The sequence below is a fragment of the Lepeophtheirus salmonis genome, chromosome W (genome assembly GCF_016086655.4).
Source record: "Lepeophtheirus salmonis chromosome W, UVic_Lsal_1.4, whole genome shotgun sequence".
Lineage (NCBI taxonomy): Eukaryota > Metazoa > Arthropoda > Copepoda > Siphonostomatoida > Caligidae > Lepeophtheirus > Lepeophtheirus salmonis.
In genome coordinates, this window is record NC_092585.1 from 726780 (window position 1) to 746122 (window position 19343).

The 19343-nt window shown below is 31.4% G+C and overlaps 2 long non-coding RNA genes and 1 pseudogene across 4 annotated transcripts in view; 1 reads left to right on the forward strand and 2 right to left on the reverse strand.

Annotated features, from left to right (window-relative positions):
• Positions 1-4113: 4113 nt before the first annotated feature.
• Positions 4114-5512, reverse strand: LOC121130971 (N-lysine methyltransferase SMYD2-B-like; annotated as a pseudogene).
• A 1189-nt stretch (positions 5513-6701) lies between these two features.
• On the forward strand, positions 6702-9473 carry LOC121130988 (uncharacterized). The gene is made up of 3 exons (XR_005868898.2): positions 6702-7833; positions 7892-9178; positions 9240-9473. It is a non-coding gene; the product is annotated as an uncharacterized lncRNA (long non-coding RNA).
• Positions 9474-11532: 2059 nt separating this feature from the next.
• The window catches only part of LOC121130985 (uncharacterized), a 47762-nt gene continuing 39951 nt past the window's right edge, over positions 11533-19343 (reverse strand). For all 3 annotated transcript variants that reach the window (XR_011783972.1, XR_011783973.1, XR_011783971.1), the window contains 3 exons: positions 12875-16289; positions 12663-12816; positions 11533-12598 (listed from right to left, as the gene is read on the reverse strand). This is a non-coding gene — a long non-coding RNA (uncharacterized lncRNA). The remainder of the gene's footprint in view (positions 12599-12662; positions 12817-12874; positions 16290-19343) is intronic.

A 19343-nucleotide genomic window follows, 5' to 3' on the forward strand; every position in this document is an offset into this window, starting at 1 on the left:
TCGATTAGCCACCCCATGACATTGGGTTCGTGACCCACAGGTTGGAAACTGAGTGAGTAGTTCAGCCATTATAAACCATATTCCTTTTAGATATTTACAGTCACGAAAAACACGGGCGAGCGTTTTATTTTTGTTGCAGTCATTCCAAGGAGTGTCTCTCTCTATATAATACACTCCAAAGGCGACCCGTTATCTCAGGTAGGATTGCTTAGGAGTAAGATATGGATCGAATAATGACCTCACATATTGTTTCTGGATCATTTTATCCTGTATTTTGCATTTAAAATTGTTGCAGAGATCGTTTGGAGGGTGTTTTTTTCTCACTCACTCTTTAATTTATTTATAATTAATATTTAGTGCTACTCTTAGATGAAATGTTTTTTTGGTTGGTTTGAAGACCCTTAAGAGGGAAACATATAGCATACTCTAGGTATGTTAACAAAATTTGAAAAATCACAATATCGGACTAAAAATTAGCTCACAGGATGTATTTTGCCTTCTAGTGGGGATCAATATCTCTTTTACCATAATTTGTTGGATGATCACGGAGTAATTCTGATTTTTCGGGTCCAAAACTTAATACCTTTTCTCACTAACTTTTAGGTTCTACTTAACTTTTGCTGTTTATTTATGGTGAGCTGACCAGGTGATGGATCGGATTTGAAATAAAAAAACTTGTAATTCAAATTAGTGATTATTAAATTTATACGTTTATTTTTTGTAGTTTATTATTTTTTGTAGGTTTTTCGAAATAACTTAATGGATTCATCAGAAAGGATAAGAAAATTATGGGAATAACAAATTTTATGATGAAAAAGTTGTCTAACGATGCAACTATTGGTAGATGAATTCGTAGAATATATCAATTTCCAAATGCGATTAAATTAATCAAAAGACTTAAAATCTCCAACTAAAACATCAGCTCCTGAAGCATATGCTGACATTTCATATTTTTCTAAGGTATCTCTCTGTTTGAGGTCAATATATTATAAGACATTTTGTCAACATCGAAATCTTCCACTTTAGCATTAAGATTTTCTAGTTCAGAGTCTACAAGCCATAAATGACCGGCATTTTTTCCAATTATTTTTCCTTGAAGAATTCCTATTACTTCATTTTTAGTAGATGCATCAATATTAGTTACATCCTTCCATGCTGATTGTAATTTGCCTTTCTTTATTTTTTTTTCTAACTTCTTCCGCAATTTGTCGTCCTTGGATGTTTCTTTTATAATTTTTCTCCTTATCAATTTGCTACCTACTTCTTCATGGTACATTATCTTCTTTTTTCTATAATCTCTGGCTAATTTTATACTTTTTTATATAATGTCTTCTCTCAGTGGAGTATCCATATTGTCTAAATATTGAATAGTTTTATTCTTTGAAGCTCTTAACCGACATGATATATGGTCCATTGTTGCACTTTGGGATTAATTTTTTATCCTAGAAAATATGCCAATAACTTCCTCAGAGTCCAAATTATGACACCTTGCCGACGTTACTTCAACCTTAATATTTTCAGATATATTTGAACTATATAATTGGAAGTATTTTTTATATTGTCGCCCTCTAGGTTATTAACATACCTACATACTCACGATCGGATGGTTGATTATATCCCTGGTAATTACATCATTTATGGTGTTAAGACCCAGCTCCTGTCTGATCTTATTAGGAAGACCTATTTTTACTTCTGGGTTTCCAACTAGAGGGCCATTCGCCCCCGCTGACCTCCAATACACCTTGAAGATATCATTGGATGGCTTTAATTTGTTCCATGGAGATGATGTCGGCGTATTCGTATTTGTCAAAATTTCCCAGTGCAACTCTTGGTCCATCATTCTGAGTCCCCCTCTAGCCTTTGGTAAGAAAAGTCTCTGATGACTGATTGATTTTGGAGTGCCAACAAACTCTATGCTCTTTCTCTTCCAAGCTTGGGCCTTCAATTTGTCAAAAAGGGGTGCATCGAAGAATGTGATTAATTCCTGAGAGTATTGTCATATTCCCACATTTTATTTTATCAATAACCCCAATTTTGTGTTTGTGGACTTCTATTATTAAGTGAGATATTTTCTCATCTATCCGAGGTATGTTCTCCAGTCCTCCATTGAAACCACATTGTCAAGGACCTTGAACGGGATAAGTAGCGCTAATTTTGTTTAATTTTTCCCTAGAGTTTGTCAATATCTGTGTTTTCTTATCATTAATTATTAAACCTGACTCTCTTCCATATTCTTTCAGGAGCGTATCCTTGCTATTTTTTTCTTCCTTGAAATTCTATTGTTAATTAATAAACTATATTTTGTTGAAGTTTGAAATTAAATGTGTTCAAATTTTAATAAACCACTCGTTATGTAAATATTAATAGTGTAAAGTAAATAGAACATTTATTGAACATAAATTAAATCTAAACAAATAGTTATCCATCTTTTATTTAAGACACGAAAATATTTAATTCAAATAATCATTATTTCAAGTTGTAAAAGACTTGCCATGCCGAAATGCAAAAAAAACAAAACAAGATAAACAACATGGTGACCCTGAAATTATCAATTATATTTTAGAGGAGACCAGCTAACCTGTCATAAAGTTTCATTGCAAACAGCAATAACACGAATGAAAATTAACACAAGTCCCACTCCGTATCGAGCAGGGACATATGCAATTTTTACTCCCTTGTTAATACTCAATTCTACTCTGTGTCCAACAAGGACTTACACTTTTAACTCCCCGACAAAGCATCATTAATTCATGAACACACAAACTAAGATGTTCTCTCCAGAAAAATTAAATAAAGAGGATTTATGGTGCATTAACATTAAACAAACAATAAAAACTTGTTTTAAGTAAGTCAGAGGTGTGCGTAGGAGGTGGGCCCAAGGAGCTGTAGCGCCTCCCCCCAAAAAAGGAATTTTTGGTCTTCACTAAAAAAGTTTTTCGTCATTCGGGCAAATTAAGCAGCAGAGCAAAAAATTTAATATTTGAGATTTGATTTTTTTTAAGTCTAATTTTTTGTAAATAGCTATGGATTTTAAAAATTTTTTTTCCAAAAAAAATAATTTTCTGTGAATAAATATGAATTTTAAAACTTCCCAAAAATTTAATTTTTGAAATTTGTTTCCAAAAAGTTAATTTTTTTGTGAATGGCAAAGGATTTTTGAATTTTTTTTCAAAAAAAAGTCCAAGAACCAAGCCCCCTAAAAAATAGATAATCTTACGGACGCCCTTGCAAGTGCTTAAACCTGTGGGTTCTACAGATATTACCTCAAACAATTTTCATCAGGACCATTCCAAAAAAGTTAGCTAAAATTGAGCTTGTATCGAAAATGGTTGAGGAAGTCGGAATAAAATACGAATATGGAATGTATACATCAATACATAGAATTAAAAAACGTTACACAATTAATGGACTTAATCAAACAATAAATATATGTTTAATGTAGATCATTTATGATTTTAATTGTCATATTTTCACAAGTTATCAATGTAAGAATACACACACTAAAACATTTCTTAATAAGAAATCACATTACGTATACATATTATTAATTAATATTTTTTTTGTTCCTATTATCAGTGAGATGGAGCTGCACTGATTAAGAATGTATAACTAAACATTTCTTTCGACCAAGGAATTGCTTTGAAATCTATATACTATATACTTACATTAAATATACATGGGTTGTCGGAAAGTTTCCGACCTAACAAAAATACAAGACATATTTTCTGAATTTTTATTTTTTAACATAAAACTCTACCCACTTCTCCCAGGGATGCTCCCATCTCTGTAATCTATCCAAATAGTACTCTGCGTTTTTCTCTGCAAAATAATTATTCACGATTAACTTTTTGTTTTTGGCTCAATTACTCAGAGTTGGATTGACTTTGACGCGTCAAATTTTAATACAAACCTTTATTATATGGCTGATTGTTAAATTATATTTATAAGTTTTAACGCACATTCCGTTCAAGATAATAATTTCTCCCGAGTGTGTTGTCGATTGAGCAACGTTGTTACATTACTTTATCAATTATAAGTAGTTAAATAATCTTTCTTCATTTAACTTACGGTAATGAAATGAAATAGCTACAGTAATTCATTTGAATAGTAATATTATTTACTCTTCTTTATATTGAACATGAGACACGCAGCATTGAATACAACAAACATATAATGACTTTTTGGGTATATAACACCCATGACTGTCTTAGTTTTTTAGAATAAATTAAGTAAATACTTTAATTTCTTCTTATTAATAAGTATTATCATACGACCTATCAAATATTCACACATTGATGTATCATAGGTATGCTCGTACTTCCTCCATGCCAAAAGAATCCTTTCATACAAAATTTGTAATTCATTTACCGTGAGCAACTTGTCACAACATATCAGTTCAATACCATAGTTGTAAGATACATAGTCAAAGGAATGAAAATACTTCAACAGTTCTTTAATTGTTTTCGCATTGACCTTTTTCTTCCTTCATCAAAATTTATTTTATTTCATAATATCGAGACAAATCGATTTCCTAGGATAAGATTAAATACTTTTTAATATTTTAAATTCCATGATAATCTTACCTTATTACAGTTCATGCATTTTTTACCATCCAATAAATTTTGGCATTCGGGACAGAATGGACTATGTGGTTTCAACTTTTCAAGATTCAAGGGATCTTCACTACATTCTTCGCAGTTACAATACTAAAAAATTTGTTTTTTTAACTATTGTTGTCTAAAACTCCGTGGCTTAATGATATCTAGATAACCTACTCTTACATCATCAAAATAAGCAATATCTCACAGAGCTTTAACTACTAACGTACAATCAATGACGATATAGACTGTATTTGGTCTACAACAATGATCTATGGCAGAAAATTCTAATGATAAACAATGCCCAAAATTTATAAGTTTCTCATTCAACATATTTGCCGAATTTATCGATAATTTCGTGACTATATTCAGTACTTCAGATTCATTCGTTTTCAATACTCCACCAAGCTGATTTTGAATTAATCTTAAATACTCAAAGACCGTGCTCATAAACAAATGATCCATTATAAAAAATTTCCTTCTAAGACACAAGGTCAACAAATCTTCTTGAACGGCCATTGGATAAAGTAACTATATTTTTGCTATTAAGTGAATTTTTTTTGCTTTTAAATATATATTTATTAACTTTTATTTTTCTATTACTTTCCTCTGAATATCCACCATCAAATTGAAGCTTACAAAGTGTTCGAACAATTAAAAAGAAATCTTTTGGAGGCACTTATGAACCTAACAAACATTTTCAAGTATTTACGTTCGTGTTTATGAGTTTCCGTCCAAGAAGATCTTTGGCATTGTCTTCTACAATAATATATGACGCAACACCCGGAACATCTCGAAATTTTAACTTCTCCACGTGAAAAGCAAAAGTTGCATATTTTATCACGATGTTCTTCTTTAACGACTTATGAAAAGGGTTTACATCTCAGGATTTCGTCCCCTTTTTTATAAAACATGATCCTAGTCCTTACAGATTTTTTTAAAGAAAATAGTCTAAAAACCGGCTTAAGAGGAAATTTTTTTTTTGAAAAATCAAAATTTAGTGTTTTTAAGCCTTTTAATTATTAAATATAGCACTTTGTTGATTTATTGAAGCATTTTAGCAAAGAAATAATGCAATTTGGAGCTTTTTAAAGAAATTACAGTCAAAAAGGGCTCAAATTAATAACATTTTTTGAAAAAAATCATAATTTAATGTTTTTAATTCGAAATTCGTCTGTTAATTATTAAATGCATCACTTTGTTGATTTATTGAAGCGTTTTAGCAAAGAAATAATGCAATTTGGAGCTTTTTTAAAGAAATAAGAGCCAAAAAGGGCTCAAATTAATAACATTTTTTGAAGAAAATCAAAATTTAGTGTTTATAATTGGAAATTTACCTTTAAATGATTAAATATAGCACTTTTATGATTTATTAAGGTGTTTTAGCGAAGAAATAACGCAATTTGAAGTTTTTTAAGAAATTAGTCTCAAGACGGGCTTAAAATGAGCATATTTCTTTGTGAAAAATCAAAATTTAGTGTTTTTAATTGGAAATTTGCCTTTTAATTGTTATATATAGCACTTTGATGATTAATTGAGGCGTTTCAGAAAAGAGAAACGCAATTTGAGGTTTTTTCAAGAAATTAATCTAAAAACCGGCTTAAAATGAGCATATTTAAAAAAAAAATCAAATTTATTGATTATTATTGGAAATTTTTCTTTTAATTATTAAATATAGCACTTTGTTAATTTATTGAGGTGTTTGATCAAAGAAATAACACAATTTGAGGTTTTTTCCAAAAATTAATCTCAAGACCGGCTTAAAATGAGCATATTTTTGTTAAAAATCACAATTTGGTGTTTTTAAATGGAAATTCGTGTTTGATTTATTACATATAGCACTTTGTTGATTAATTTATGCATAAAAGTAACCAAATAACGCACTTAGAGGTTTTTTCAAGAAATTAGTTTCAAGACGGTTTTAAAATGAGCATATTTTTGTGCAAAATCAAAATTTATTGATTATTATCAATACATCTAACATCAGATTGAAATTTCTAGCAAGCCCGATTACAGGATGGTCTAACCTTGTATTTCTATTAACCTTGGCCTATCCTACAAGTTGCTCTTGAATTTGAAGAGCTAACACGGCGTTACTGAAATTAATATTTTGTTATTTATGGGAGTGCAAAAGAATTTTCACATATTATATTTCTAGCGGTAGTACACTGCATTGCCTCGAGTTATTAGGCGTCGACAAACATACACATTTTGCTTTAATAATATATTAGATAACTCCTCAACAAATCTTTGATTTTCATTTTTGTTTTTCATGAGCACACTCACACGTAGCTACTCCTTCAATACTTAGACGTTCTGTCCTCAAGAATAAATAAAAATATCAACTACAACTTGAGAAAAATAAAGCATTAAACCATGTAGCAAAGCGCGACCGTTAGCCTGAGGAGAAAGAATGGTGCAGCGTTATATTTTTTTTGCAAGATGTCGCTTTTCATTTTCCTGCTACCGAGCCTCACATATATAAATTCCCCTTCAGTTAAGTTCTTAATGCGGTAAAGCTTGAATTACTTGAATTTAAATATGGATCATAATTATCCACGAAACCTCTGAAATTCACCTTTTTCATTTAGTTACTCAAAGGTTATTGTTTATTATTACTGTTGTAATGCTTTGGACCTCTGGTAATGTCATTAATTACATGTTTGAGAATCGCAAAAAGTAAATAACTTTATTCTGAACACCAGCAAGTCGCCAAGAGTCCTTATTTCTTCACCAAATCAAGAGACGGATAAATATTTACTAAATTACTTCATTGTCGTCATATGGGATTCAAGATGTCAAATTTTTCTCCGAGACAGTAAGTGTATTTCCTTTTAGTGGTGGAGGATGCAAGATATTCCCCTCCTTGACGAAGTACTTTCGTCAGAGGAAGATAAAAACACCAAATTGAACCCTCATCTATTGGAATGACCTTTCTGACTCCAAGATTACTAGGACACTAGTTTTCCTAATTTCATAATACAAGTCTACGCTTATATTTGTGTAGTTGTAATTAGAGTTGTTGGAATTGTTGAAAAAGAACGAATTTGATTGGTTGAAAGAGATTATATAAAAAAAGGAATAAAATACGTTGGTACCCTTGCATCTTCTAAACAAATTATCCTCAGTACTGCTCTAATCAACAGCAATGCAACTTTCCCTTACTGCTCTCTCACGTTCATCATCATCATGCTGAAGAAAACGTGTCTTTTTTCATGGGTTTCTAATAACGAAGGTACTGATGTATGGAATTATGATTTTGAAAATAAAAGTATATCTTACTGTTTTTGTAGTTTCTCGTGTCCATCTCGTTATTTATTGCAAGTAATCCGCCACTCCAAAACCTCCCATCAAATCAACAACTTAAAAGTCTTCAAGAAACACAAGACTCAAGGAGACGAAGGAGAATTAAACGGTTCATCATTCAATTTGGACGTGGCAAAGTTATTTTTGTCGTGTAACATCCCTTTAAATGTTCTGAATCATCCCAATTTCTCCAAATTTATTCAAAAATATACTGGAAAACTTCTCCAGGTCAATGGGTCGTTAACAACTTGGTTGGGGAAGTATGTCAAGGAGTTTTGAATAGAATAAAAGAAGAAGTGGAAGAAAAGGATATTTTTGTTGCACTAAATGAGACAAGAGATCATCGAGGGAGGTCAATGATGGCAATTTTGATTGGCCCTATGGACAGAATTTTCTGTGGGAGACCTTACCTTATTGAGTTGATTGATATTGAGATTGCAAACGCAAACAATGCAAAGAACATCGTCATAAGCTCAGTTTATAAGTTATTGGGAGAAGATTTTGTCCCGCGTAAACTGCAAGTTTTCATCACTCATTCTGCCTCGTATTGTCTCAAGGCAGGAGAAGATTTTCGAGATAAAAAAATCTCGGTATTGATTCACATTACATGTATTGCTCATAGATTACATGGAGTTACAGATATGATTCAACAAAAGTTTCCTCTAATGAACGAACTTATTTTCAATGAGAAAAATATGTTTTTGAATTTTGGAAGAAGAAAGAGAGTATTAACTGCTTCGTACGAAATTTCCCTCCCTCCATCACCAATTATAACAAGATAGGGAACTTGGTTAAAAGCAGTGGAGTACTACTACCATCACTTCGACGTCTTCAGAGAATATTTAAGCAGCCTTGACGAAGATTTGGCAGCAACCAGAAGAACACAAGAAGTAATTAATAATGATTTTTTAAGAGAAGAAGTCGTATTTATGCAGGAAAATTTTCATCAAATACCTTTGGCAATTACTGTGCTTGAGGAAAGATTGCCTCTTCTTACCAGCATAACCATAGTAGAAAAGATTTGAAGGAAGAGCCATTCAAGACCAAGTTCAAAGAAGTGCTTCAAAAGAATCCTGGCTACACAAAACTAAAGGAACTCTGAACAAGTGACAACCTTGTATACAAAAATATTGTCAATTGTCATGCTGTGAGAGTCTTTAGTATGATGAATATCATCAATACGAAAAGGAGGTCCCAACTAAGTACTAAGAAATGGAGGGAATTGTTGATCACCAAATGGAATGAATGTTCCGTTATCATTTAATTGTCAACACGTAAATATAAATAAAAATTTTTTATAATTTGTTACTTAATTTCCTCATTTCTATTCTTTAGATTTCGTGCCAAAGTTATCTATTCATCCTTTATTGTCAGCGGTCACTAAGAAGTTACGAGTACACTTCCTGTAATGATGGGTTTGATGTTCTCAAACTAACAATATATTTTGTCTTGCATAAATTTACAGAATATAATTTACATTTATAAAGTTATTTATAGGGAAGTTATATATTAATAATATACAACAATCCCTCTTCCTTCATGAGTAAATAAATAATCATTTAAGTTAAAGATATATTCTAAACGATATTCTTTTATTTGGGTTGGAATCGATATTTACTTGGAACTCTTGATCCAGCGACAGATACAATTGCACCACTGTCATATGTAGCTATTATATTTTTGAAGTAATTTCCATGGACATTCAATACATCGATGGGTAATTCATTCAGTTCAAATTTTTGAATCGAGTTGATGATCAAAATAGAGCTTTCTTGTAGACACGTGCATACTCTTGCATAGTGGCCTCTCTTACCATATCTTGTGCATTCGACGCTTTTTGCAAGTAAACTTTCCCATTCTTATGAGGAAATTGGAAACCACACTGTCTTCACTATCTTTCTTGGCTCTTGTTCCACGATCTCCTACAACTTTGACTTCTTCAATATATATATTGAACCCACATGACTTTGTATTTGTGTTAACAACCTTTGATACTAAATCATTTAGACTATTTTGATTATTCTTTGCCGTTTCTACAATTCTCTATTAATATATACTTCTCATATTCTATTTGCATCATCAAATAATCTTAATTGTGATTATCTATACTTGCATACCAAAGTTTTATATTATGACAATTAATATTTAATACTATTTGTATCATACAATAAATTATAACCAACATTAACACATTTTCTAGATAATATTATTTTGATTAAATATTACCAAGTAAATCTATATTTTGGTGAAGGAAAGATTCTATATGTAGTAAATTTTCAGATAAGTTGTAATGTTAAAAAAAATCATAATTGAGATATCTTATAAGTATGTTCGAAATTACCTATCGGCCATCATGTACAGTTTAGGAATATAGGTTTGTTTATGTCCGAAAGAAAACAGAGGAACCAGATAGTTGAAGTTGTATTTGCGGGCGCACTTGCGCAAAACACGATTCCCACAACCCTAGTTGTAATATTAATATTTATGATTTATTTTGTAACACTTGTCTACAGTTTTCGTTTTGTACATAGTTCAACTTTATATTTCGCGTGAGCTATTGATGTTACAATTTTAATTATTTATTATATTATTAGAGGTTTTTATTGTTTCTCAGAATTTAATAAATGTCAATAGCAAATAATATATTCAGTTTTGTGTGAGAGTATAATATTGAATATACATATTATTAACTAATATCTAGCATAGGGCACGAAATTGATTCTGATTCGCCCTGTTTGATTGTATAGCTGATCACAATACCACAAAAATGAAATTTAAATACAAGAAGCAAGAGTAGGTAGAAGCGTCAAACGTCATCGACTCTCCTTTCTTTGATTTTTCCACTGGCTTTGCCAAAGGCCAACAAATGAGAAACTAAATCTAAATAACTCGAAGATAAAGCTGTAAATCAGTGATACTTTTTAGTCACATCTGCAGTCCCAACTGACAATTTTTACTTGTATAGATGTAAATTATTCCAGACTGTCGAAAAAAGAAAAAATACAAATATGAACTATTCACACCCTAACATTCATGTTTAAATAATAATAAAAAAAATCATTTATAATTTAATTCAGGGCGTAAAGCGTTAACAAAAACTTGATATAAAACAGCCAATCGTGGTATAAAGGTTCCCCAAGACTCAGAGCCCTAAGGCTTTTTTTGGAAAATAGGGTCCCTTGTTAATTTGTCTTATAACCCTTATAACAACAAATATTGTAAAAACTGTAGGTCAGTGGCTCTTGAATCAGATGAAAACTAGACATTACCTGATCTCCAAGTATTTTTTGATCCGATATTTTACTAATGATTAGATGTACGCGTATCCCTAAAAGTGTTTGTTTTGATGCAATTGGTTTGTTTTATTTACCAATTGATTAAATTCGTATTTTTAAAGATAGAATATTTAAAAAATATCAAAACTTAATATTTTCTAGAAGCTTTTCATTGACAAGATTTGTATTAGGCTCTAATAGCAAGATAACAATGATAAAAGTAGCAAACTTGACAAGTCTTGGTTATTGTTGTGTCTTGACGAGGTTGAGGAGACACAAATTATTTAAACCAAGGAATCCAGGATGACCGAGATAAATGAGGAGAGGAAAGACGTGGAGGAATAAAACAAAGGTTGTCTATTAGGAACAATTATATTCTTATTAATACAATAACCTACTCTGATACATACATAAAATACACGACTATTTATACTAAAAACGAGGTAAAAGAGTGTACTTTACACATATATATACATACAAGAAAATAAGAGAAGTAAGAGAACAAGGGGGAAGGAAACACAAATACATTACACCACCCCCCAAGCACCAAATCCTTGCCGGTGCTTAACCAGGTTCTGCTGCATGAATAGAAGCTTATTGATCGGCTCCATCCATAATCAGGTGTGGACAAACCATTTGCTCTTGTATATACAAAATTTATCTCCATAGCCGTGCTCTCAGTATGCGCACCAGAGAAAGGAGAACACTACTCCTCATAGAGGTTTTAGGAACGTGAGCACCTTGCCCGTTCCTGGGAGAAACATCGTTCACCCTTATAGAGGTTAAAGGCACACGAGCACCCTGCTCGTTCCTAGGAGAAACATCGTTCACCCTTATAGAGGTTTTAGGGACAGGAGCACCCTGCTCTTCCTTGGGAGACATATCGATCTCACTCGATTTACCCTCATCCAACTCTGAATGATCCAGAGGAGAAACCATTGCACATTCATAACCTAATGAGGTGAACGGGAGAGTAGGAACAACGGAGAACCAGAACTTCAAGGAATGAAATCCACTTTGAATGATGTGGTCCTTGACACGGACACACACTTCACTTATTGTAAGTGACCATGGTTCTCTTCCTTCCTCCACGAGGCCCAAACTGAGGCACAGCCCGTATTGCTCCGCCTTCCGTAGACAAATGATCGTTTTCCCTGTCGACGAAAAAGGGCTACCCAACTCCAGCAGGGTTAGCTTAACTAAATATTACAAATGGATTCAACAAATTATTAGGGACAAATGAAACGTAATTGAAGTATTATAATTAAATATTACGAATGGATTCAACAAATTATTTGGGACAAACGTAAATTATAAAAGTACAAAAATAAGGAGACATTTTTATACAGAAAAAAATATACTTATTATGAGTAGAAATAAATATGTCAAATTCCATGCAGAATCCTCATTTTTCGTCATCTAAGTCATTTGTAAAGAAAAAGAAAAGAAAAATCAAATTAATATGTTCAGTATTTAAAATTACTTATCATAAATAAATTGTACTTCAACATGTCGGAATCTATGGAGCATATCCAATTTATAACCCGAAGAAACTGATGTTAGACAAACTATTTGCACACCATTTGAAGCTAGGACCGCCTTTGACACCATTCATGCTGTTGTTCTTGACCAAATTACTGTATTTGAGAATTAATGTAATATTTTCTTTAAAAAAATTATTTGGTAAATACTTACTCTTACGAATCTAATATTTCAATATTCATTTTTTTTAAGTAGCTTCTTCCTGACACTTTTTACTGATAAACAGGATCTTATTTTGGTATGAATGGCTCTCAATATGCTGAAAATCCTCTTTAAGTCACAATTTACAATAGGTGTGTTTCTGTAAATTGTCTCCTCAGAATTTGCCAGGTCCTACAAATTGATGTACGCTGGATTTTCATGTAAAATTTATTTAATTTTGTATTGAATGGCTCTAGCTTGATATCGATGCGTAAATGTTCGACAATAGCTAAGCAAACAAGTAAAGGGAGTCTTCCTTCTAATGCAGTAATGGCTTCGGTAATTGGGTCGAGATTATGATTAATTATTCACAATTCTTCATAAATAAACTCATCATTTATAATCTCCTTAGTTTTAACGACCGTTGGTGTTTTTTTCATTAAGATTGTTTAATATTCCCTGATTACTTCGAAGTTATTGAAATAGTAATCAACTGCTTTGAACCAAGTTGCCTAGCGTGTGACGATAGGTGCTGGAGGTGAGGGAATTTAGTAAGGAGCAGTAAAGTTCTGTTTTCTTAGCCTGGCATTAAAAATATTTCTGAAATGAGCTCGTTTGTCTTTGGGAATTCTTTACGTGCAAGTTCAGCCACATTATTGAGTCTATGAGCTACACAAATAATATGTTTTTAAATGGGGGTAGCTTCTTTTGAGGCCTTGCCCGCTTTTTTTACAGTAGGACACTCCATCCGTGATGAAAACTTTTAATTTATTTTCATCAAAGTCCAAACCAAGAGCTAGTTGAATAATCTGAACGACAAAATTTGCAACATTAATGGCATTAGCAACTTTTATGTCATTCATGTTCATTAGATAAGGACGACCCAAGTAACGGTCATCCAATATAGCTTATTGATTTTCCTTTTCTAATCTCAAAACAGTAATTTATTTGAGCAAACCGCCCAGCTTTAGTTATGACCAAGGAGGTTGAACTTCGTCAAGTACTCTTTTTAAGAAGTACATAAGTCATAAGCATAATAGATGCATTCGTTTAAGTGTGAGTACTCTGTGTCTAAAGCATACCCAGGCGACTAAAATTTGTTTAACAATTTAGTTTTTATATCCTCTTTTTTTTTTGTTGATTCAATCATATAAAATATCGGACCGAATATCAAAATATCTAAAAAAACTATCCAATACCGATAAAATGCTAATATGAGATATTTTGTCCGATATATCGGATTTCTGATTTCGATTCTATACTTAGTGTTGGGTCAGTCTATCCATCAATCTAATCTGAGTGAGTCGATGGATTTTATAAGCTTTTTTTGTGCTTTACGTCTTCAGTCCCCAGGCCGATGCAGGACCGAGTCACGTGACTAGGCATTTATTTTTGGTTCTTTTTTTGGACTGATAATGGACCGACCTAACACTAGTGATACTAAAGGGAAGTCGAGAAATCAGTAATTTATTATATTTTTCATAAAATAAATTCATAAGGCCATTTGTCATATTCTTATGAAAAATTAAAAAATATTTATTAGATTCAAATAGTGGAACCTATATCTAAAAAAGAGGCCGGTGATAGACTTGATATTAGAATTAAATAATTTCAAAAAAAGAAATAAAGAGATTTATGAATTTCATGAACAAAGTTATAATTTGACAGCATTAACTTCACTGTTTATCTAAATATGAAATGAAAACCAACTATTATATTTTATATTTTTTTTATCAATACACATGTTGAAAAATCTACTTCAAAAAATAAGTCAACCATATGTATGTAGAAGGTAAATTAATTGAAGCTCTCAAAATTATACTTGTCAAGAAAATATAATCTATTTTTGAAGGCTTCATATATACTCCGTTATACAATTAGAAGCTATACGTATAATTACTAGAGCAATTCCTCATATTATTTTTCTGATTTCGACAACATTCGAGTTAATTAATATTATTATTTTTAAACGAAACCTTGACCTTTTGCACCAAAATGGATAAGATCAGACATAAGAGTTTATATGAAATATTGCAAGAAAATACTCTTTTAACACCTAAAAATACACGCAGAATCTTTATAATTACCTGTGCAACCACATTCCTTATCACACATTTCATAATCTTCCTAAAACTCAATCTCCATTCAAGCCTTACTTAGGGTTTAAAGACGTTTGGAGGCAATGAACAATGTCTTGAAGCAGTGAACATTCCCCTCACTTGTGTAAAATTTGGGAAGCATATTTCTCTCGACGCTGTGTCAGTTTGCCATTTAATTGGAGTCCTTGTGAACTTTGGAATGGTTGTCGGGTTTTATTAGGAAAATTATGGCCTTTTATATCATTTATGCATATGGTATTCATTTATGTCATGAATGGAGTTTTTGTAGCGTATAGTTTGTGGGAGTAGAATTTGTTGGGTATTGACTTGGGCTAGAGGCTCTTTAATTTGATATTTATTGTTCCTCTTTGCTTTTTGGTAGCAAATGAGTGGGGAATTCTTCGAACAGAAAAAGGAAATCAAATTTGGACTTAGAGTCACCAAAAAACGTTTGTCTCTACATGTTTATACTGTCATAAAGTCATAAAATAAACAAAATGTATTTATCATTTAAAAAAAGAAATATACGAATTTTTATATGATAAAAAAAACACTTTGTATTTACACTTTTTGTTAATTCATCATATGAAATATCGGAGTGAAATTTATAAAAAAATATCGATACCAATATGATGCAGCTTAGAATAAAAAATATATTGTTAATTTTATCTTATGAAAATTTTTATTTTTTTATTTTATGTCAAGGACTAAAATAAACTCTTAATTTGAGGATATAAGTAAATGCGTCGAGGGATTGAGGATTTGTATGTAGTAAGCAGAGAAATAAGTTTTTTTTTTTAATAATCACAATTTATTTAAAAGATTTTGAAATACTGGAAACATGTTAAAGAATGCTACAATAGGATAATAAAAACATATCAAACACATACAAATAGTCAACACCTAAGCCTAATTGTATTTAAAGTGCCAATGTAGTTTCTTAAGATATGTTTCATGCCCCCACCAAGCTATGCTGGATGTCTTCATTGATGCAGAATTTGAATTATCACGATCACTGCAGGAGGATATATTTTTCATTAAAAGCTAGTGTGAAAAATATCTTTCTGCTTACTGAGTCTCATAGTTGAATCCAAAAGCTGAAATTGGTGAAGATATTCTACGTACTTTTCTAAAGATATGTATATAAATGAATTTCCAAAAAGTCAGCTTTTTATTTCAACAAATTTTTCAAAATAGCACTTTTTGACGTTTTCTTGAACCTCCATTATCGACATGTTCCCGGCCCCAAATCAAAAAATTGTTTTTATGGATTCACCCTCAGAAGAACGTACCAGATAATTTGGACCGTTCAAAATGGTTTTTTTAAACTGGGGTAAAAAAAAAAAATGAAATTTACTAATAGAATAGAACCACATTGCTTAGCCAGTCCTTCTCAATGTGTCTGTTTGAAAATCAGTTCGATAAATCCGGAGAAAAAACATTTTGAATGCAATTTTTACATTTCTGAGTTACTAATCAGTCAATATTATCCGGTTATATCTCCGGGACTATAAGTCTAAACCGGACAAAAAAAAATGAAAGTAGTTCTTTTACATATACAACTTTTGTTAAATTTTAATCCAAATCAGAATTTGGCTTCATTCATTTTTGGACGTTCCAAATTTGAAAATTCTTCAAATTGGGGATTATGAGTAGGTGCTCATTGAAGTAAAAATTTACTAATCACTGACTTTTCTTTTTTTAATTATTTTTTCTTGATTTAACAATCACCCAGTTCTGGAATAGACGCTTATGTTACAAGAATTTACAAATCAAAGTTACTAATCAGTTGATCAAATATATTATTTAGCTTAAGCATATTAATATGTGTTAGAGAGCTAAAATTAGTGTCAGACGATAATTTAGCATGTATGGATTATAATATACTAAATGAGGTCCAGATTTTAGCCAACAATTTTACTACATCATTTTTTTAAAAATTTATTTGACATGGGTGAATATTTAGAGCTAATATTTAACATTACTAACTTTGTATCTATCAACTTAAACTTTGAAAAATATATCAATTTTAGCAATGAAACTATAAATTACAAAGTTGTTCAATGCAGTCCCCTGAGTTAAAAAAATATAAAAATCTTACAGATCAGTTCGGTGGAACCGTTCCAAAATGGAGTTACAGTTTTGTCTGAAAAAAAAAACCTGAATTTGAAAATATGAATAAAACTTCTTTTACCGAATTTCAAAAGGGTAAAAACCGTTCGGATCGGATAATTAGAACCGGACTATTTGACGAACACAAAAACATAAATTGGACAATAAAATTGGACAAAAAAGTTAAATCCACATAAATCATCCAAACTACCACCGCCGATTACTATTTCTTGTCGTTAATTCCAAATTTTGAAAAAAACTTTGGACCTAAATAACTTTTGTAATTTTCAAGCTAAGACAACCAAATATGCTCAACATGTAGCCATATACTAAAGCTATCTATAAATATATTAATCCACAAGCTGAAACACTTAAGTTATACTTGTTTCAATATTGACCAAATTTTCAATGATTATTATTATTTATAACATACCTTTTTTATTAATGGTTTTAGAGACAAATCACAGTATGCTTTTTGTACTAAAATTTTAAAACAAACTCTTTAAAACCTTTTTTTTAAATTTTAAAATATTCGACCCCAATTTACATCTTAATTGTTGTTTTATAAGAATTTGTTATATAATAAATCGATTTCAGTAACATTAAAACAGAAGCAGTTGACTGATTTTCAAAAATAGGCCTAATTAAAACTCAACAATGATTTTGCAATTATTTTTATTATATAGATAATTCTGTGAAACCATTTTTACAACCACATTTGGGCATATAATATGTGAAAAATATGAGCTCAATCGAAAACATTGCTGCTGTTGCCGAAAGCGAAAAAACGAGCAAGGAGCTGCCGTTACGGTCAATAGTGAGCGCTATCAGGCCATGTTGGAAGATTTTTTGTTTCCCCAAACGGAAAAGGAAGACATCGACGACATTTGGTTCCAACACGATGGCGCTACGTGCCACACAGCCAACGTTACAGTGGATTTTTTGCGCACTGTCTTCGACAATTGCATCATAAGCCAAAACGGCAACGTCAACTGGACACCTCGTAGCTGCGATTTGACTCCGTTGGACTATTTTTTGTGGGGAACCATCAAGGATAAATGTTATGCCAACCATCCAGAGACGATTGACGATTTGAAACACGAAATTGGGGTCGCCATTGCAGCTATTGAAGCTCACACAATCGAAAATGTATTGAAAAATTGGGTCGAGAGAATGGGCTACTGTAAGGCCAACGACGGCGGCTATATGAATAAAGTGATGTTCCATTATTAACCGGAATGTTGAGGCTTTCAAATAAAATAAAAATTATTGTTCCTAATGACTGTCCAAGGACCTGTACTAAGACAGGAGTGGACTGGACCAAATAATTAAATATTTATTCGGTCCAGTCCAGTCTTAGGATCGGTCCTATAGGTCCTTAGTACTTTTAATGCTAGAGACCGGTCCTTAGGACTGTTGAGCCCTTGGACCAGCCCTTGGAATTTTTCATAAAAATATCGATGGTTTATTAAGCCAAATAAGGTATATGAATTATGTAATAAGATTATTGCATATATCTTGCAAAAAGTATAACTTTTTCATTATAATACAATTTAATACGAATATATTATGTTGTAACTTAGTTAAATAATTCATTCTATTATATAAATGAATAATTAAAAAAAGAAAAACACCATCATTGACGTCACAAGGGATTGATTTTACCTTCTTTAAGATCACACAGGTGGGACTGAACTGGATGGGACCGTATTGAACTGGACTACGGTCCTCTTTCCTAAATAAGGACCGACACAACACTAATTGTAAATGAAAAATGCATTAGGTACATACCTAGTAATACGAAGTATCATATTTCATACAACAATCCTAAATTGAGTAAAATTTTCGATAATTTTACCAGAAGGAGATGTTTTAAGGACCAAAAAAGGCAAACTCTAAACATACACTGAGGATTTTTCAATTACAAGAGCATTTTGCTTAATAACTTTTGCAAAATTTGTACCCCGAAACCCTGTTTTTGTGGTTAGAAAGAAACCCGAAAAACAAAAAAAATAGAATTTCACAATCCAACAAAATCAAAAATTATACAAATGAATTCGAAAATTTGTTACTATACAAAAAGTTAACCCTAAGTCTGTGCTAAATTTTTGCATAACACTGAATTTGTAAAATTTTGAGATTTAACCCATTTTTTTAAAGTTTGAAGGTAAAAAAAAGGTCATATTTTAAATTTTTTGCAAACTCAGTATTATGCAAAAATCATTTTGCAATTTAATTAAAGATGACTATATAATATTGCTAAAATTTAA